This window comes from Globicephala melas, chromosome 3, assembly GCF_963455315.2.
Source record: "Globicephala melas chromosome 3, mGloMel1.2, whole genome shotgun sequence".
In the NCBI taxonomy this organism is placed as follows: domain Eukaryota; kingdom Metazoa; phylum Chordata; class Mammalia; order Artiodactyla; family Delphinidae; genus Globicephala; species Globicephala melas.
Genome location: NC_083316.1, coordinates 130,051,034 through 130,073,027, shown reverse-complemented (window position 1 = coordinate 130,073,027; position 21,994 = coordinate 130,051,034). Strand labels below are relative to the sequence as shown.

The window sequence follows — 21,994 nt, the reverse complement described above, 5'->3', positions numbered from 1 at the left end:
TTATAAAAGAGTACATGATATACAACTACTGGGAAAAACAGTATGTCAACAGGAAAAAAATCACCCCTATTTCCTTTATAAACCATGTCAACATTTTGTTTTATTTTTCTCTTCTAATATCTTCTTTACTCCATGCATAGGTATTTATGTTTTTCCCTCCTTTCCTATGGTTGTTGTTAATCTATGCATACCACTTTATATTTTGATTTTTAAAAAGTTTTAATATACTGTGAGAGTGCTCCATAAGCCAATAATTCTACTCCTAAGAATAACCAACAGAAGTACATACATACATATGTTCACCAAAAGGCACGTGCCAGTAGTACTTTTCGTAATAGGGCCAAACTGGAAACAACCTGAATATCCACCAATAAAATAGATAAATAAACTGTAGTATATTCACCAAATTGAAAACTACACAGTGATGAGAATAAACTATAGCTATACAAAGCAATGGGGATGGATCTCACAGATATAATTTTGAGCAAAAGAAGCCAGACACAAAAGAGAACACACGGTATGATCTATTGACATTAAGTGCAAAACCAGGCAAAACCTACCATGGTAGAAGAAGTCAGAAGAGTGCTTATCCTTGGGGGCATGGCTAGTGACTGGAATGGAGCATGGGGGCAGGCATCTGACTGTAGTTTACAAAGCATAATCAACTGGTGGAAATGTATCAAGCTGTAGGTTTATGACGTGTACTTTTCCACATATATGCTGTAAGCCAATAAAACATTAATTAATTAAGTAGTTGCAGGAAAATACATTCATTAGGCAGACAGGGCCAAGAACATCACTTTGGGCAGAGGGAACTGTACAGACTCAAGAGTGGGAAATGGAAAACATTCCAGATGACTCACGACGTTGGTATTACAGTAGTTTGCATAAACAAACTATCTCAAAACTTAGGGCTTGGGACTTCCCTGGTGGCGCAGTGGTTAAGAATCCACCTGCCAATGCAGGGGACACAGATTCGAGCCCTGGTCCGGGAAGATCCCACATACTGCGGAGCAACTAAGCCCGTGTGCCACAACTACTGAAGCCCACGCACCTAGAGCCTGTGCTCTGCAACAAGAGAAACCACCACAACGAGAGGCCCGCGCACTGCAATGAAGAGTAACCCCCGCTCGCCGCAACTAGAAAAAGCCCACTTGCAGCAATGAAGACCCAACACAGCCAAAAATAGAATAAATAAATAGATGATTTATTTATTTATTTATTAAAAAACAAAAAAACAGGGCTTAAAAACAACGACATTCATTTGCACATAATTCTGAGAGTTGGCAGTTTGGGCTGGGTTCAGCTAGAGAGTGCTGCTAGGATCATCTGGGTCGCTCATGCAGTTATAGTCACAGAGACTGACTGGGGCCGGATAGTCCAAATGGCCTTGCTGTTCACCCTTTTTGCCTGCTCTAGGAAAATGAATCTGGGCCCTTTAAATATCCTTTTCTTGGCATGCTGCTTAATTTTGTCAGTAGAGGGAACTGGAGAGACATTAAAGTAAGAAAGGTTTTTTGTCTCCTGGTTTCAGCGTGCAGGCTCACCAGGCTCCTGCGCTGCATGTGGGTCTCCCATGCCCAGCTCCTCCAAAAGACGGCTTCTCCAGCGTCAGGCTCCTGCAGTTCACAGCAGCCAGAGGCTTCCTGGGGAGTTCTTGTCAAGTGATTTTTGTAGCAAAGCGTCTCTGGGGAGACATTTCTCTATGAATGGCTTTCTTGGTAACTGAGATGGCACATTTCCAGCAACTTTCAGAGGATGATTTCTACCAAGTCCACTGGCGTGACATGGTATCACAGTGACTTCTCTACCATTCAGTGGGCACAGCCATGTCCTCTCCAATGAGATCTGGATCTCAGCCCTGGGGCAAAGGGGGAGGCTCTTCCTCAGGTGCTCTATGTCAGCTCTAGGGATAGTTGCTGCTCCTTATACCTGCTATTCCTATATTCGTTAGAGTTCTCTTTACTTCTTATTAGTGAGTCCCTTGTTTCTCCAAACCTCCTGTTATGATGAATAATTATTTATATTAAACTTTCCCTGTTCAAATACTGTGTAGTTTCTCTGTCCTGGTTGGACCCAGACAGATCCATGCCTCACTCATCTATCTGGTGATTGGTGCTTGCTACTGGCTGTGCCTTGCTCTCCACATGTCTCCAGCAGGATAGGCTCAATTTTTTTTTTACATGGCAGCTGGACTCCAAGAGGGTTAATGCTGAAAATGCAAGGTCTCTTGAGGCCAAGGCTCAGACGTCCCATAATATCACTTCAACTGATATCTATTAGTCAAAGTGAGCCATACGGCAAACCCAGATTCAAAGGAGAAAAAATAAACTCTATTTCTTGTGGCAAAGTCATACTACAAATGGGCATGGGTACAGGAACGGCAGGAACTGTTGCTCCCATCACTGCTAACAACTACCACAGACCCACTGCATCAGAAGCAGCAGAATACTTCCTGAAAGCAGATTCCTTGACTCTACTCTAGAGCTGCTAAATCCAAGTATCTGGGGCAGAATATGAGAATCTAAAATGTTAACAGTCCTCTCCCTATCCCAGCCTAGGTGATTCATACTCATATTAAAACTTAAGAACCATTCATCTATACTCACACAATATTGATACTCACTTGTCACTTTGAAGATATCTTTCTATTGCCTTCTGGCTTTCATAACTTCTGTTGAGAACCTGTCAATACTATTGCTGCTGCCTTCAAAAATTTCCCCCTTATCTTTGGTTTTTAGAAGTTATAACATAGTAGGCCCTAGTTCAGTTTCTCTATATTTGTTTTGCTTGGGGTTGAAAGTGATTCTTAAATCTGTGGCTTAATGTCTTTCACCGGCTTTGGAAAATCATCGACCATCAAATACTGCTTCTGGTATCACTTCATTTCTCTTCAAGTCCCTCCCCTCCACCTCCACCTCCCCATTCTCCTTCTCCTTTCTTCCTTCATCCTTTTCTTCCTTCTTCTTCTATTCCTTCTCTTCCTCTTCCTCCTCCTCTTTCTTCTTTTCCCTCTCTCCTTCTCTCTGCCTTCCTCCCAATGGGACTTCAATTATTTGTATTCAGACATTTTCACCAAGATCCATATGACTTGTATTACATGTGCTGTAGTTTAAATATTTTCTACTGACCTGTTTTTCAGTTCACTAATTTCATCTTTAGCTGTACTATATACTGTAATCTTACATACATCTTTTGAGTTCTTAATTTCAGTTATTGTATTTCAGGCTTAGAATTTCCATTTGATTCTCCTTGATAGATTCTAGTTCTCTGCTGAAATTCTCCATCTTCTCATATAATGTCTTAAACATATTAATCACGTTTTATTTATTTATTTATTTTAATATTTATTTATTTGGCTGTGCCAGGTCTTAGTTGCGGCACACAGGATCTTCATTGCAGCAATGCAGGATCTTTTGTCGCAGCATGCAGGCTCTTCGTTGTGGCATGTGGGCTTCTCTCTAGTTGTGGTGTGCTGGCTCCAGAGCACGCAGGCTCAGTAGTTGCAGCACGTGGGCTCTCTAGTTGTGGTGCACGGGCTATAGAGCGCGCAGGTTCAGTAGTTGTGGCACAAAGTCTTAGTTGCCCTGCAGCATGTGGGATCTTATTTCCCCAACCACGGAACCCAAGTCCCTTGCATTGGAAGGCAGATTTTTAAACACTGGACCACCAGGGAATTCCCCTTAATCACATGTTTTAAAGTCCATGTCTTATAATGCCAATATCTGGATCTTCTGTGGGCCTATTTTGATTGTCTATTTTTTCCTCTTGGTTTTCAACCATTTGGTCTTGTCTACTGAGATGTCAGGTAAATTGTGATTGAATGCTAAATATTGCATATGAAAAAAATTATAGGAAAATTTGAGGCCCTTGATGGTATTATCTTCCTTCAGAGAGATTTGTACTTTTGCTTCTGTCAGGCATTTACACCTAAGTCATACAAAGGAGATTTAACTGATTAGATGTTAGTCTTCAGTTCTGTTGGGGCTGGTCAATTTCTAATTGACTTCTACTCCTAGGGAGTAGCCCTTTGGGGGTTACATTTGAAAACTTGGAGTGTTTATTAGGGACACTCCTGCTTGGTAGACCTTGAAATCCAGTTTTTATACCCCAGCTTCATAACATCTCCAGAGGCTCTGCTCAGATTCTTAGCCATCTCTTGAGAAACAGCATACTGAAGGGCAAAGTGGCAGCTGGATATGGGGCTTACCTCTCTGCATTTCCCTTCCCTCTGGAATCTTTGCCCCTCAGGTCATTCTTGTTTTGGTAGTTCTCCAACGTCTTCAAATACACATACATAGACACATTTATTTTGTTCAGCTATTTTAACAATTTCCAGTGAGAGGGTGTATCTTCAATCAGCTACCATAATTATTAGAAATAAAAGACTCTTGTTCACCTAACATTTATGTTATATTTTTCAGTGGGCTGGAACCATGCCTTATTCTTCTCTGCAGTGCCAAGTCCTCACTTGCTTTAAGTTCTTAAGAGACACTATTTGAATAAATGGATAACAGTTTGTAAGTTGCTTTCAATTTCATAATTCTACACTGTAGGCAGAATTAGAATTACCTTTATATAATCCTAGATATTGGGCCCAGAGAAGACTTGCCCAAAGGTTCCCTGACTAAAGTCCATTAAGAAGTCACTGGCCTACCTGGGGCTTGACTCCAGATCCAGAAGAGGGCTTTTCCCCACTCTGCCATATTGCACTACAATATAATGGTCAAGAGCCTCATGGGCTTGGGTGTCAAGGAGACCTGAGTTTAAATCCCAGTTCTGTCATTTACCAACTGTGTGGTCTTGGAAAAGTTCCACGAACTTTTGGAGCTTTAGACTCTCATCTGGTAAAGTGGCAATGATAATAACAGGAAACACTCAAGATAGCACTGTTGAGAAGATGAAAGTGAGCCAATGTGTATAATAAGGTACTTGGCTGAATCACTGCATCTATAAATAGAGGTTATTTTTTAACGGAGGGTCGGCATGGTGAACAAGGTGCCTTATTTCCATGAGTTTCAGAGGTAGTGCGGCACCCAATGATGTCTTACTACCTTTCCCTCCCTCGGGTGTGGGGACTCTACTGAAGGATCATGGTTTTCTTCATGCAAAACACCCACCCCAAGTCCTGCTGATAATCTCACACCCATGAAGGCAAGGGTCGGGGTAGTCTTTACTTCTTTGGGATCTTCAGGACTCTACTGCCTGCTTCCCTCCTGCAAAAGGCCTCCCCTTTCGCAGACTGGGCCTCCCCCTTTCCTGGCAGACTCGGGTGGTTGGAGACTCAGCAGCCCTGATGTCAGGGAACTAGGATTGAAAGGCCCCAAATCTTTCTCTGCCACTAGTCCCCAAACAAGTCCATATGGCAGAGCAGTTAAGAGCACAGAATCCCGAGAAAGACAGACTCAGACTCAAATCTAAGTTCCACCCCTCCCTAGTTGTGGGATCTTGGCTAAGTCCCTTTATTTCCCTGACTCAGTTTCCTCATCTGTATAATGGAGCTGATAATAATACCTACTTAAAGAACTCTTTGAAAGATTAAGCGAGGCACAATAAAAAGTACCTCTTGGGCTTCCCTGGTGGCGCAGTGGTTGAGAGTCCACCTGCCGATGCAGGGGACACAGGTTCGTGCCCCGGTCCGGGAAGATCCCACATGCCACGGAGCGGCTGGGCCCATGAGCCATGGCCGCTGAGCCTGCGCGTCCGGAGCCTGCGCGTCCGGAGCCTGTGCTCCGCAACGGGAGAGGCCACAACATTGAGAGGCCCGCGTACCGCCAAAAAAAAAAAAAAAAAAACCTGTAAAAAAAGTACCTCTTATTTTTTTCTCCTGTTATCCCCCGCTACCACACCCAGAATATACAAGTTAGAAGGAAACAGTACAGCTAGAACTAGAACCTGTGTCTTCAGGCTCCCCCTCTCCCCACCTTCGCCCACACCACCCCTAAAAGTACTTGTGCCTTGGAGTGAAGACAGTGCTTCCTGACTTTTCCCATCACAGCACATGATAACATTTGGATACCCGCTGGGCTAACCTAATGAGCCTGTTTGAGGCCTGCAGGTGACTGTCCCAACGGAGCTGGGGGCTCTGGCTACCCTGGGCTCCACCTGGGACCTGAGGGTGCTATATCTCAGCACACTTGTAACCTGTCTCTGGGGACCTTTAGGTTAAGGTGTTGACAACCCATGGTAAGAGCCAGCATTGCATTGCCTAGAAGTGACACATTAAGCCACTGTTGGTAAATCAGTCCTGGGCCAGTTATTCAGTCTCCTGGTAGGAGTTCAGAGGCCAGAGCTGAGGAGATGGAGACTGGGAAGAAAATCAGACATCGGCTCCAGTCCAGGCTCTGCCTCAAACTCGTATGGCCCTGGGAAAGTCATTCCCCGTTTCTGGGCTTAACCTTTCTGTTTGAAGCAGAAAGGAGTTAGACTAGAGGAAACATCCACAGGGTCCCTTCTAGCTCTGACATTCTAAGAATCAGGGATTCTATGAATTCCCCATTGCTCAGCTGTATTCTGCTCCTGGTGACCTGGTTTTTGCCTCTGGTTTGGATAAGCATAGCAAATGGTCGACTCTCCCTGACTGGGCAAGGTGCTCCCAACTCTCTGCACCGTTACTGGCTGGTCTCTGAAAATAACCCCTGTCTGGCCCAGACAGAGGACAGAGCCACATCTGTCCCCTGCCCCTATCAGCAGAACTCCCTGGAGTCCTCTGCACGTGCCACTCCCCTGCCCATCACGTCAGCCTCTGGTTTCCCGAATCCTCTAGTCTTCCCCAGCTCCCAGGGCTTGCACTATTGTCTGGGCTCAGGAAGAAGGCAGGGAAGCCTCCAGAAACACTGCAGCAGTTCCCCTGCAAGAGGAGGTGGGGATGCTAGAAAAGGGAGGGTGGGAGAGGCTGCAGGCAGATCCTGAGGAGTCTGGGTTGCCATGCTCTGGAGGCAGGACTTGGCCTTGTGTGCAGTGAGGAGACATCACAGGCCTTGAAGCAGAAGGACATGGTCAAAACTTATGGTCAGAATGTGTCTGGGCTCCATGGAAGGCAGACTGGAGCAGAGAGAGAGACTGGGGGCTGTTAGAGAAATGCAGGCCAGAGATCATGACACAGCAGCAGGGACAACAAAGAGGAGGAATTGAGGAGGTCAACTAGCAGACGAGGTGACTGGCCGATTGGCTGTTCAGCCACAAATCTGACTGCATCAGTGTGCTCGGTGACTGGGGCTGTACTGTGTGGGAGAGAGGGTTTGTTGGTGTTGGGAAAAAGACCCCAAGGGAGAGTTGAGAAAAGGGTCTCAGGCTTAGAGACAAATGTATTAAAATCCTTTCAATAGTTCTCTGTGTTTCTTAAAACTTTCTCATTTTGCAAATACTGTATGATATCACTTATATGTGGAACCTAAAAAATACAACAAACTAGTGAATATAACAAAAAAGAGGACTTCCGTGGTGGCGCAGTGGTTAAGAATCCGCCTGCCAAGGCAGGGGATGCGGGTTCGAGCCCGGGTCCAGGAAGATCCCACATGCCGCGGAGCAACTAAGCCTGTGCGCCACAATTACTGACCCTGCGCTCTAGAGCCCTCGAGCCACAACTATGGAAGCCCGCATGCCTAGAGCCCGTGCTCCGCGACAAGAGAAGCCACCGCAATGAGAAGCCGGTGCACCGCAATGAAGAGTAGCCCCCGCTCTCCGCAACTAGAGAAAGCCCGCGTGCAGCAACGAAGACCCAACGCAGCCAAAAATAAATAAATAAAATCTACGTTTAAAAAAAAGAAAAAAAAAAAGAAGCAGATTCACAGACATAGAGAACAAACCAGTGGTTACCAGTGGGGAGAGGGGAATGGGCAGGTAAGAGGTACAAACTTACCTCTTACAAAGAGGTATAAAATAAGCTACAAGGATATATTGTACAACACAGGGAATACAGTCAATATTTTATAATAACTATAAATGGAGTATAATCTTTAAAAATTGTGAATCACTATATTGTACACCTGTAACATATAACAGCAACTATACTTCAGTAAAAAAACAAAAAAAAACCCCAAAACCTTTCCATTTCGTCCTCTCAATATCCATATATCATTGTCTCCAAGAAGCTCCAGGTTGTGTCAGATCTAGGGCCCCGAATTAAGGTCTCCTGACTCTTGGTCCCGCACCTGGCCCCAGCCAACTGCTTCCTTGGAACAGTTCACAGGCAGAGGTAGCAGGAAGTTCACCCTGACCCAGCTGCTTCCCACCACCTCCTTGGACTCCACAGCCCGACCCTGCCACCACACGCCATGTGCCTCCAGCACCCTTCACTGCTCTAGGCCTTGGCTTTACTTTCTGTCACAGGAAGAGGCAGGCAGGGCTAAGTGAAGGTTTTTGACATTCAGACAGGAACAAGTGAACCCTTTTTTACAAAGGGGTCTCATATGAACCATAAAAATGAACTCAAATAAAAAAACCTGCTCAGGCAAGGCAGAGGTGGTGGATTCAGAGGCTGTTTGTCTAGTTGGACAGTGGTCCTCCTTTTCTCCATACGTTGGCAGCCTCTGAGACACTCCCCAACCCGAATCCCCAGTGTTCCATGGCCCACAGTTTGCAAACCACTGGACTAGCAGGCTCCCAATTGAACATCCTAGAGCAAGGGAGTCTCAGCCTGGGACCACAGACAGAATTCAGGGTGTCTCTGAGTTTGCATGGGAAAACTTCCATCTTTACTTTCACTAACCTCTAACTCAAGTTAAGTACTTTGTTCCATTTGAATGTAGACAATGACCACAGTAATTCTGATGGTTCCTATGACTGTGAAGCCAAGAGAAATCACAGGTATTTTTCTATCACATTACAGTTGTCATAGATCTTTTATGCTCATTATTACTCTAAAATTACAATGGTTATTATATCTGCTGCCCAATATCATTTTAAATGTATTAACGAAGTACATACTATATCATAAACAATTTTAAAACTATCTTGTTAACTATATTTCAGTATGATTGGTTTCCTCTGTAGTCCTATGTATTTTATTTTATGCATTTAAAAACACTCTGAGAAGGGGTCTGTAGGCTTCACCAGATTGCCAGAGGAATCCATGGCATCAATAAGGTTAAGAACCTGTGTCCTAGGACTTCTCTTCCAGAACAGAGGGGGCTGGGGAGCTCGTTCCCAAAAGAGGGCATGTAGGACTCAGGATCCCAGGAGGCGACATGCACTCTCCGAGCCTGAGGAAAATGAGACAGGAAACTGGGGCAGGAGCAAAGGGACTCTAAGAAGTGGAGCAGAAGCCAACAGGTCATCTGGCAGGGCTCAGTCTAGTGGGACAGAACTGAATTCCTTAGCTCCAACCCCAGCCACGCTTCTTGGGGGAGACAGGGCTCCTGGGTCCTCAGCTTGCTTCTGTCATTTTCCCTCCTATTCTCAGTTTCCTTCTCTGAATTAATATAGTGGAAGCAATAGTGGCTTGCAGGTCAAGAAAGATCCTGCTTCTGGATCTGACTTTTCCTTGTCTTGCTGAGTATTCCGGGTAAGTCATCTCCCCCCCAGCCCAGTTTTCGTATCTGTATAATTTCTGGCATAAGTACTGCTACAACCCCTTGTCATGCCCACAGTAGCTATTGCTGACAGATCTCAGTACATGACCATTCCATGCTCACATGTAGCTTCAGAAGCCTTTTCAACGTTCTACTGATTGACAGGAATCGGCAAACGAAGTAAAATATATTTGCTATTATTGGACTAGATGATCTACATATTTCCATCTCTACTATTCCATGGCTCTAAAGATCTGATCTCAGAAATATGAACAAGACACTAGATAGATGGGAAGACCCATAAAGCATGGCTATTTCTGAACCATGTGTGTGTATGTGTGTGTGTGTACGTGCGCGCATGTGTGTGTGTGTTTAACAGAGAAAGAGAGGACATTCTCAGCTGGGATGTAGATTTTCTCTCACGCACCCTATAGTGAAAATGGGGTCAGAAGAAGATACTCAGATTTTGAAATCTCAATCTGGCTTTCTGGAACAGGTAAACAGAGGCACATGGAAGTCAGACTCTTTGATCACAGTGTTAGGAATGGGCACCACACCAGGAATGGTGCCACCAGGCCCTACCTGTCACCAAATGTCCTGTCACCAGGGACATCACATATGTAGTGCAGTGGAATGATGGTGACAAAGAGCAAATAACACCAGCCGCTCCTGGAGTAATGTACACAGACTCAGATCCTGCACAGCCAGGTCACCAAAATGTGGATGTGCTGGAGACTTAGGGCTTTTCCCCCAAGCAGCACAGAAAGCCACTCAGGATGTTATTTCAGAGCGTTACCTAGCCCAGGTTACAGCTACAGCCCAGATAGATGCCATTACTTATTTGAAGTCATAGCCAGTTCAAGTGCTAGGACCAGAACCCAGATATCCACAGGCCCGTGGGGCCAGGCTGGTACCATAAACGGGAAAGTGGATTGGATGGAAGAGTAGGGAGTGGTGAGGACTGTGGCAAACTAGAGGTCACATGCCCTGTTTAAAGGCAGTTGCTGATCATCAGTTCTAGTTGACTGCTGGCTATGAGAATGTGGACCCATAGTGCCACGTCTTCCTTCTGATCTTTAAAGAGAAATCAGAACCTAGATTTTTATGTTAAATAGCTGCATTTTCAAAGGTTGGCATCTAAATTTTTTAAATGTTACAACGAAACAAAACACTGTGTAAGCCAAACAAAATGCACCTGGGAACTTTAGTATTTGGCCTGATTTGCAACTACCAGTGGAATGGGTAAAAGACCAGGCTCTGGATGTAGACGTATAAAGAGCTGAATCACAGTTCTGCCACTTGTTAGCTGAGCAATCTTATTCAAGATTTGTAGGCTCGGGACTTCCCTGGTGGTCCAGTGGTTAAGAATTCGCCTTCCAATGCAGGGGATGCAGGTTCGATCCCTGGTAGAAGAACTAAGATCCCACATGCCACGGGGCAACTAAGCCTGTGCACCACAACTACTGAGCACGCAGGCCACAACTAGGGAGCCTGCGTGCCACAACTACTGAGCCTGCATACCACATGTAGAGAGAAGCCAGTGCACCGCAATTAAGGCCCGATGCAGCCAAAACAAACAAACAAAAAGATTTGTAGCCTCTCTGAGCCTCAGTGTTCTCATCTGTAAAACGGGAATAATAAAAGGGGCTATTGTGAGGATTAAATGAGGTAATGAGTTTAAAACACCTAGCACAATCATTAGCTCACAAGAGGCACCCCATAAATGTAGCTCCTCCAAAGTGCCTCTAAACTTCATGGTGATTGGAGAAAACCTCAAAGCCCTCACTGCACTGCAGTCCCTCCACCTCATACTTGTTTTTCTGCAAGGTCTGAGTGCTCAGTGCCCATGGAACTCTAACTCAGACACCCAAGGCCCTCAAACATGCACACACACAGCCTGCACGCACCCTGGGGAGGGTTTTGAGATGCCATGGCTAGTTACCAAGGAGAGATGTTTAGAAGGCTTCCCTGGGGTACAGCTGCAACCTTCTTGTGTTGGATAGAAGCGACTCCTGCCCAGAGCAGGCGGCTGGCTAACATGACCTCTGGGGGCCTTCACACTCTTAGAATTTTTCAACTTGAATTTTGTTAGCTCGTGTGCATACACACTCACACTCTCACACACCTTCTGCCCAAAGCCTGGACAAGAGGGGCTCCCTTTCCCTTTCCCGGAAAGCTTCTATTCCAGCTCTCACTCCACCTCATCCTCCTGCAGCCTCGCTGGGAGGGGAGACACTGTCACGACCCCTGAACTTCATTCCCTGTGACTGATGTGCTCAGCAGGGAGCTGCAGGAGAGGGGATAACAGGGTGAGGAGGCTCAAATGACCAAACAGAAGGGGCTAGGACCTTGGCTGGGCCCCCAAAGCAAGGAGCAGCAACAGCCCCATGCACTCGGGGGAATTTCCTGGTTCCAAGCACTTGCTTCTCCAGCATCTCCCTGGAGCCTCCTTCTGCCCCAGAAGGTGACAAGGGTGTGAGGGGCCCCAGATGGGGAAACTGACCGCAGTGTCTTGCCCTGAATCAGTTTATCTGGCCCACTTGAATCTCCAAGGGTCAGGAGCCCTCTGGATCTGGGCATCTCTAGTGGAACATATATGTGGGTGCTGAGTCCCTATCCTAAGTTAAACCCCAACTTATCAACAACGATGTCAGCGAGGACTTGTGACATTCCCCCCATGCCATTTTAAAGTTTAGAAGAGACTGAAGCATAGAAAAGCACAGTGACTTACACCCAAGGTCACCAGTAAGTCTCCCAGCCTGCATTTGAACCCAACATTGCCTAACTCCGAAGTGCACGTTCTAACCACATATCATACTGCCTCACGTACTAGGACCACATTCCAGGCCTCGGTTTCAGTTCCAGAAGTCATTAGAAAATACCATTACTCAATGAGCTGTTCTGCACTGCGTTTTGTTTATGAGTCTATGTTTCAAAAAATCCCAATAAACGGTACTTTTAAAAAGGAAAAGAAACAACAAGCAGTCACCATTCCCTCATCACTGAAATAATTATCATGGAGGTCACATTTTACAAAACATCCATTACTCTATTGCATCCATTCTAAAATGCATGTTTGTGGTTCCTTTAATCTCTGAATTTTGGATGCATTTTAAAGACTGAAATTTAAGCTTCCATGAAATACACAATATTATTTGGCTCTAAGAATAATGCTGGTAGGTGAACATTGCCAAGATTATAATCCCCATTTTACAGCTGGGAAAACTGAGGTTCAAAGAGGTTAGGAGACTAGCCTGAGGCCACAGAGCTAGTCAATGCAGATTAGCCCTCTTTCCTGATTCCCCGCACAAGCTGTGTCCACCGTACACTCCTGGCTTTCAGGCCTTGCGCTCACAGTAACTTGTTCCCATCACCTCCCCCACCTCCCCACCCCCACCCCCACCCCGGGCTACCCACCAGCAGAGGCCTGAGGGAGACGTCAGTTCCCCAACCCAGGGTTCCCCAGCCTCACTCAGAGCTGGGGAATGAACCCAGTGTGCGGACACCTGGGAACAGTCCAACCCCACACAGGAAGTTTTCAGGCCAAAGGATCCCACTTTCAAGAATGCATCCCATGTGGCAGGCAGCATTGTAGAGATCAAAGCTGGGCTTGGGGTGTGAAGTCAGTATTTCTGCCTGGTACCCTCACACACCATGCAAGCTAGATCTAGGGGCTTCTCACCTAGGGTCCCCGTTCTCTGGAACTACTTGCCATGCCCTATTTCTCCTATTTCAAGAGGCCAAATGAAAATCAAAGATTGCTTCTAGGTAAGATCGCACAGACTAAAACACCACATTTCTTTGCTATGGTTAAACTTACATCAGCTCAGTGGTAATGCCAGGGTTTGTTCCTGCTGACCAGAAAACACTGATTGATTGTGATAGGGCCCCAATTAACATACAAGGGGAAAAACCAATTAACGACTTATGTAACAGGTACTGCTTGGCAGACAAAAATCTTTCAAAACAAAGAGTGTGACAGGCGAAAGTAATACAAGGGGCAAGCTGACGTGGAAGTGTGAGCTCCTCATTTTCCCAGATGGCACATGTGAGGTTGGGAGAGCTGGAGTGACTTGCTCAAGGTCACAGAGCAGGGCTGGAACTGGCACCCAAGGTTTCTGCCCCTCAGGAGAGGCATCTTCCCACCCCACCCTTCTGGGATGAGGTTCGAGAAGGCCAGAGCATCAGGACTCACCAGGGTTGCTGAAGGGGATCAGGACAGGGAAATGGCTTCTCCCTGGCACCTGTGGGCTCCTTCCTGGCCGGCGGCTGCCAAGGCCACGCTGTCTTTCCTCCCCAGGTGTCTGCCGAGGCAGCTAGGCGTGGGAGGCTCCTGGAAAGCCTGCTCTGGGCAAGGCAGGGGAGGCCTCCCTGAAGAAAGCATCCTCCAGGACGTGGAGTGACCAGGCCTGGGGTCACAGCGTGGCCATAGAGGGCTTCGCTACATCTAGTTTGCACAGCTGCCTCCTGGCATCTGCCTGGGAGCTCTCCAGATCGCAGGGCTGGTTTTCCTGCCAACTGCCGGGTGCCTTTAAGAGAAGGACAGCAGTTCATTGGCTGAGCAAGGCTCCCCCTACCTCTTTACCTGAGCAGGTGAGAGCTGCTAGGCTAGGGGCAGACCAGGGAGTAAACAGACTGTGGCAACCAGCTGGCTCGCCCCTCCTCCACAGCCCTGGTCCTGGGCTTCCTTCCCCTCCCCAGCCCCCAACTCCGGGAATTAAATGGGAGTAAAGAAAGGGCAAAACATTCTGCAAAATGCTTAGTATTGTTCAGTTTAGGAAGCTTCATTATTTCACAGTCACCCTAGACCAGAGTTGACAGTAAGCCTTCTCTTTCAGATGGAAAAATCGTGCTGGGAGAGGTAAAGGGCTTGTTGAGTTTGCCTGGCTATTCAAAGGAAAGTTGATGGAGTAGGATGGTGTGAGGACCCAAACCTGAATCCCCTGCTTTTGACGTCCCATACAGTGCTCTAGACCACACCACTGCCTTCTCTGTGAAATCTTTGGCAAGTCACTCACTGCCTCAGTTTCCACATCTGTAAAATGGCAAAGTCATGCTTGTGTGTAAGTTCACACTCACTGTATTGTATATTGTATTACACTCACACTTAGAGCTAAAAAGGACTTTGGAGATTCTCTAAGCCAACTATTCATTTACCAGGAATTCACTGATTCAATAGGTATCACTATTCAGCAACTATTTTGCGCCTGCCTGGCCTGTTTTAGGGCCTAGGGGTACATCAGTGAACAAGAAAGTCAAGGATCCTACTCCTATTGAGCTTGCATTCTAGAAAGAGGGGAGCTAGACCTAAACAAGTAAACAGATCAGATAGGTAACAGTCCCCTGAAGAAAGTAAACAGGCGATACGATCAAGTAATGGCTGTTGCTATTGTACATTATGTGGGCAGAGAGGCTCTCTCTGAGGAGGTGATATTGAAGGTGAGACTTGAGTAATGACAAGGAACCAATCACTGGAAGAGCTGGATAGAGAGTGTTCCAGACACAGGGAACTACAAGTGCAAAGGCCCTGAGCAGGTGTGTTTGGAGAACAGAAAGAAAACTGCTATGGCGAGAGTAAAGTCCAATTCCTGCCCCCCTTTTTTAATAGATAAGGAAATGATTCAGAGGGATGACTTGATTGCCCCAAAGCCCCTCCTGCAAATATCTCCTTCCTCTCTTTATCGTCATGTATTAGGGAGGGAAACTGAAGCCTGGAGCTTACCAGCATACGTGGGTTACCAACCCAACAATCATCTCACCAGCCTACATTGCTATAACCTCCTGTTTCTCCATTCTCTAGACACTTAAAAGGGTAAAAACTATGATTTTAAGAGTTGATCACACTGAAGAACAAAATCCTGACCAACAGAATACAGTATTAAAAATTCCAGCAGTGGACTTCCCTGGTGGTGCAGTCGTTGAGAGTCCGCCTGCCGATGCAGGGGACACGGGTTCGTGCCCCGGTCCAGGAGGATCCTACATGCCGCAGAGTGGCTGGACCCGTGAACCATGGCCGCTGAGCCTGCGCGTCCGGAGCCTCTGCTCCGCAACGGGAGAGGCCACAACAGTGAGAGGCCCGCGTACCGCAAAAAAAAAAAAAAAAAAAAAAAAAAAAAAATTCCAGCAGTAATGCAAACTGCCACACAGTTATATGGGGTCAGCACAGACCCTTCCTGCTGAGGTCCTCTCCTGTTTCATTTTCAGAATTTTTCACTCTGGTGTTTATAAAGGGCTGCCGGTTTTCAGTCATCGTATTGTTAGCGGCAGCACTGGAATTGTTATTCTGGGACTGTCGGCTAGGTAATGTGGGATGAAGCAAATGAGTTCTGATGCTGCTGGTGTTGAGAACCAGGACTTGGTTCCAGAGAAAGGAGATACATATGAAGGATGAAAGGGGTTCCGTGAAAATCTTATAATTCTGGGTTTAAAATGGAAGTTTCAGTGTGAATTTTTGATGCAGCTGACCTGAAAACAGACACATATTCCCTAGCGCTGCCTACTGTTTTCAGGTCTAGAAACAATGAGCGACACTTTAGAAAGCAACTTCATTGTCCAGACTGTAGTCTCTAAATACTATTTCACACTAAAAGGAACCAGGCTCCTCAATAAACAAACAAACAAACAAATAAACAGCTGATACCAGCTTTAGGACAGAAGATGCACAATATGTACTTAGACTATCTTTTAATGCCAGAAATCAAGGAAGCTAGTTATGGCAAAGAGACTCAGCGGGCAACCGAAGAGTCTCGGTTGGCCAAAGTCAGGACAATTTGAGCATCAGTAAAGAAAATAACTGCAATCAGTTGAAAAACATCAAATATATTTTAATCCACGGGTCTACAATGATATATTAAAAATAAACAAAAACTTCAGTGATCATCTTCAGAAGATATTAAGAAATCAATTCATTATTTTGAAAACTAGTAAATAAAGGGAAACAATTAAGCACTTGTTCTGTCTTTCCTGTAAGAACTGTGCCTCAGGCAACCAAATAGTAAAGGAGAGGAAGCTGCTCTTTCCATAAGCATTCCAACAAATAAAATGAAAAAGGAATGAAGAAGGATTGACTTGGGACATCATCACTTGTTATGAATTAGCTGATCTAACTGAAAATATTACAAAAACAGAAACAACTTGACGTAATGGGCCTTTTGATGGAATCAATACCACCTTCTATGAAGAAATCATGCCTCCAAAATCAAGCAGGAGTCTGGCCAAGACTTTAGACGCAAGGGTTGACAAACTTTCTCTCTAAAGGGCCAGGTAACAAATATTTTAAACTTTACAGGTTATATAGCTCTAATCTCTGTTGCAACTATTCAGCTCTGCTGTTGAATAGTACAAATACCAGGCATAGACAATAACTAAACAAATGGGCATGGCTGTGTTCCAACAAAATTCTGTTTACAAAACAGAGTAGGGGCTAGATATGACCCATGGGCTATAGCTTGTTAACCCCTGTTCTTGACCTGACTACCAGCTTACAGGAAATACAGGGACTGCGGAACACATGAAATGACACCCCAAGGATGCATTTAGCAAAAGCTAATCTAGGAAGAAGTCTAACAGGAAAATCAATCTGATTTCTTTAACAAATAAATGTCAAGATACTAAAAAAGAGAGACAGAGGTTTAACGTATACATTAAAAGAAACTTAGCAAATATTAACCAAACACAATGTATGGACCTTGGGACTTCCCTGGTGGTACAGCGGTTAAGACTCTGCACTTCCACCACAGGGGGCGCGGGTTCAATCCCTGGTCGGGAAACTAAGATCCCACATGCCACACAGTGTGGCCAAAAAATTAAAAAAAAATAATAAAAATGTATGGACCTTGTTTGAATCCCAATTCAAACAAATATAAAAAAAAGTGTAAGTGGAGAAATGTGAACATTGACTCAAATATTTGATAATATTAAGGAATTGTTGACATTTGGTGCTGTTTGATGATGTACTGTGGTTGTGTTTAAAAAGGGGAGCAACATCTTTTAGAGATGTTGCTGAAATATTTACAGATGAAATGGTATGACATTTGGGATTCAGTTAAAAATAATGGGTGGTAGAATAGAAAGGGAACAAAATTGATAAGGAGTTATTAATTGTTGAAGGTAAATAATAGGTACAGTAGAAGTTCATTGTACTATTCTTTCTACTATTGTGTAAATACTTGAAATTTTCCACTATGGAAAGTTAAAATATATTTATGCCACTTCACACTCAGCCAACTGACAAAATTTTTAAAATCTGACAAACTTCAGTTTTGGAAGGATATGGGGAAAGGGTAGCTCTTACACATGGTGGGAATGGAAATTCCTACGACAACTTTTGAGAGGGATTTGTGTACACCCCACGACCCAAAAACTCCACATCTGGATATACACTAAGTGACACTTTAGTCCATTAAGAGACATGCAGGATAGTAAAAAGAGAGAGACATACAGGAACATTTTTTTTTTTTTTAAGAAGAAAAATTTTATTTCAAACAGATTCAGTGGGATGTGTGCTACAGCAAAGGCTAGTTGTAGCAGTTTCCTTTCAAACCTGCACTGATGTATAAATTAGACATTATTTGGGAATGATTAGTTTCTGGTAAAATGTAGATTCAATCCAACATTATGCCAACATTATGCCATTTTTACATTTATTGTAGACCCTATTTTAGAGGTTAACTTTTCATCACTAAAAAATGAGAATAACCTTACAGCTACTCCTAAGGTAATGAGCTGTGAAATTAATTCCTCACTATTGCTTTGAAAATATACCCCTAGGTGAAGAGAAATTCCGACTTCATCCAAATCTGTTATTTAATTCTTCAGTCATCACCTACTGTTGGCTTGACTGTCACTCCTCTTCTTATTTGACCCCAACCAATTAAACACCAGTGTTTCTCAACTCTTCGGCTAAAGGCAATTTTTTCTCCTACTTCTGTGCACACAGGATTAGTCAAAACGATTTTGCCCAAATCAGCCGTGACCGCGCTAACTCTTCCTCCTGTCGACAGGGATCCTAGGTTCACCATAAGCACTTCATTCTTAGGCAGCTTTTGCACTTTTGCTGCTTTCTTGTCTCCTTCAGTGAGTGCACCTAGAAGCCGTCTAAGCCGGAAATAGGAAATTTCCAATTCTGTGAAGATCTCAGGTAAAGCTCCAACTGCACCAAGCACCTGCCCCACCATTCTGTCAGCCCGGCGCAAAGTGGGGCCAGTTTCTGTTCCCACTCCAGTAAGACCTCCTGGAGCAGCATACTGAAGATCATTATGCTCTGCAAAAAGTGATACAATTTTGGAAAAGATGGGTTTACACATGAGCTTTCCTTCACTATCTTTGGAAACAATACCAGGTCTGACTTCTATCTCCTGGCCCACCTTTAATACTCCTTTTAGAATACTACCACCAGCTACACCCCCCTTAAGGTCATCAACTTCACAGCCAGGTTTGTTGACATCAAAGGATCTAACAACAGTAAGTCGGGGTTCTGAAGTAAAGTCTCTTGGGGGTACTGGAATTTTCTTTACTAGGTACTCGCAGACAACTTCAATATCGTATTTTAGCTGAGCAGAAATTGGAGTAATAGGAGCTCCTTCTGCTACTGTACCTTGTACAAATGCAAGGATCTGTTCATACTGTTCTTTTAGCCTGGCTTTCTTTTACCAAATCAATTTTATTTTGTATAATCAAAATATGCTTCCGTTTCATGATTTCTATAGCAGTCAGGTATTTGAAAGTCTGAGGCTGAGGACAAGACTCGTTCCCAGCTATCAACAGGAGAGCTGCTTCCATCACTGCGGCACCGTTCAGCATAATAGCCATCAAAATATCGTGGCCAGGACAGTCAACAAAGGAAACATGTCTGACTAATTTGAAGTTCCCTTTGGTCCCTGGAATATCTGTAGGACACTCATCAGGTGTACTACTTCCACAGGATCTATAACATTCTGGCCAAGGAAAACTTGGGTCGTCAAGTTTATAAATCTTAGCATTAGCATAGCCAAGTTTGATTGTAATGTTTCTTTCTAGTTCATCTTTGAACCTGACAGTGTGAACTCCAGAAACAGCTTTTACAACCGTAGATTGCCCATGAGCTACATGACCAATTGTACCTGTATTGATTGTGGCCTGTCTGCTGATAACTTCATGTGAAAGTGACGTCAACTTGGTAACATCCAAAGTGTTGAGATCTTGCCGAGAAAGGTGCAGCTGCCCTAAAGCCACACCAGCCTCGCACCCCGCCATCTTGTCTGGAGAGGAAGGAAGGCGTCTGGGTGGCTGCCTGACCATTCGCAAGCCCCCTTGTGCAGGGCGGGGCAGGGGAGGCAGGAGGGCCAACTAGGGCCCAGGCCTGGGAGAAGAGGATGGCCGGTGCAGCGGAGGCCTCACTGCTTGGACTTTTCTCCCCATGGATTTGTACAGTGCCTGCCGGCAGAATGACCGTGTGGCAGGCTGACCGCGTGGCAGAGTTCCACTTTGCAACGACAGCGGACGGATCCCCCTGGCGGCAGGCCCCACCTCCCTGGGCCAGTAACATTTTTTTTTTAATACGAAAAATGGAAAACAATCAAAATGGATAAATTATGGTATCTTTGGATGGGGGAGGCTATGAAATGCAGAGATTTGGAAATGGCAACTACTTGTGGAGCTAAGAGCTGGGGCCCCATCAGGATAGATTTAGCTCAACAGACTTGGACTTAGACCCACTCTGGGCCAGGCCCTCTGCTAGGTGCTGGGGATACATAAGTGATATCCTTCAAGGGGTTCAAAGTCTAGATATCAGAGACGGAGGGGGCCTAACACATCATCTAGCTCAACCTACCCATTTCACAGATGTGGAAAATGAGGCCCAGAAAAGTTAACCAACTTGCCAAGGGCACACCGTTGGTTCATGGAGGAACCAGGAATTGAGCCAGGTCTCTGATGCTCAGAGAATCAGGAGATCTTGGAGCCACGCATTCTTCAGTTGAATCCTGGCTCTGTAACTCACTAGCTGTGACCTTGGCCAAGTTATTTAATGTCTCTCTCCTCAGAAGGATAATAATACCTATTCACGGCTTGATGTGAGGATTAAATGAAATGATATACATAAAGCCCCTGCCTCAGTGACTGAAAAGAAATAAGACCTTGGGGCTTCCCTGGTGGCGCAGTGGTTGAGAGTCCGCCTGCCGATGCAGGGGACGTGGGTTCGTGCCCTGGTCCGGGAAGATCCCACATGTCGGGGAGCGGCTGGGCCCGTGGGCCATGGCCGCTGAGCCTGCGCGTCCAGAGCCTGTGCTCCGCAACGGGAGAGGCCACAACAGTGAGAGGCCCCCGTGTACCGCAAACAAACAAACAAACAAAAATAAGACCTTAATGGATTGGTTATGTACTTGTATTATTATTGATATAAAGTAAGGCCTTAGCGAAGCGACAAAATGCTACATTCTACGTTATTCTCCAAATAGTTAATGTCATACTTCTTAGAGCCAGGATGGTCAAGGCTCTGTACCAAGTTGAAGGCTTGTCCCAGGAGTTAGCTGCTTTCTATTCCAGGCTTCACCCCAAGCAGCCACATGTAAGAGAATCCTCACCACCCTCCCACTCTGCTGACTGTCTGCTCTCTGAGGGCCATGCTGAGACGACAGGGTAGCACAGCTTTGTAATCTCTGTGAATCCTACTCCACTACCCTGAGCCTCAGCTACCTATAAAATGAGAATAATAGCAGAACTTATCACATGGGGTTGTTGTGAGGATTAAATGAACTAATGCCTAGCATATAGTAAGCCCTCAACATATGAGATACAAGACACCTGTCCCAGGGCATCAGGCTTGGGAGATACAAAAAAGAATCAGCTGCATTCCCCACCCTCTAAGTGCTCCAGTCCAGGGAGGATACAGTCAGAGGCCACTCCCTTCCCATTTCTCCCCACCCTGTCACATTTCAGGCCTGGATTAGGGCCCAGGGGGCCAAGTGATTCTGGCTGCTTTGCGGAAGGCTAGCTCTAAAAAGGACTGAGCCAAACCTCCTGTGTCTGAAACCACCCACATGCTCACCTCTGCTGCTGAGAACCCAGCTCTGCAGAATCGCTGACTGTCTCCGGCTATTGGAGCCAAAGCATCTTATGCTCTGAATAATAAAGCCATCCAGAAAGTTCCCCGTGGCGAGCTGGGAACACACTCCAGTTCATACCCTTGGGGCCAGGCAGCCAGAAATATCACCAAAGGCCTGCCATCAAAGCCAAGCTCCTGTCCTCAGCAGGCTGGAGCCACAAGGCCCAGGGAGTTTCAATCCCCAGCCCCTTCCCTTTCCTGATGCCTTCTTCTCCCAATGAGACCATGTGTATTTTTCACCCAAGACCCTATTTTTACAGAGCATCATAAAGCATTCTCAATAAGCTCAGTGACCATTTGTCCCAATTTTTCCAACCCTTGAGAGCAAAAGTCACTGAGGGTCAGAGAAAGACATAGTAAGACCAATATGAGGCCAATGGAACTAGTCAAATATATTTGG

At 45.4% G+C, this 21,994-nt stretch overlaps 1 long non-coding RNA gene and 1 pseudogene across 1 annotated transcript in view; both read right to left on the bottom strand.

Annotated features, from left to right (window-relative positions):
• The window catches only part of LOC115840815 (uncharacterized), a 44,096-nt gene that overhangs the window by 7,241 nt on the left and 14,861 nt on the right, over window positions 1-21,994 (bottom strand). The gene's annotated exons all lie outside the window — the stretch shown is intronic.
• Window positions 18,013-21,989, bottom strand: LOC115840810 (eukaryotic translation initiation factor 2 subunit 3 pseudogene; annotated as a pseudogene).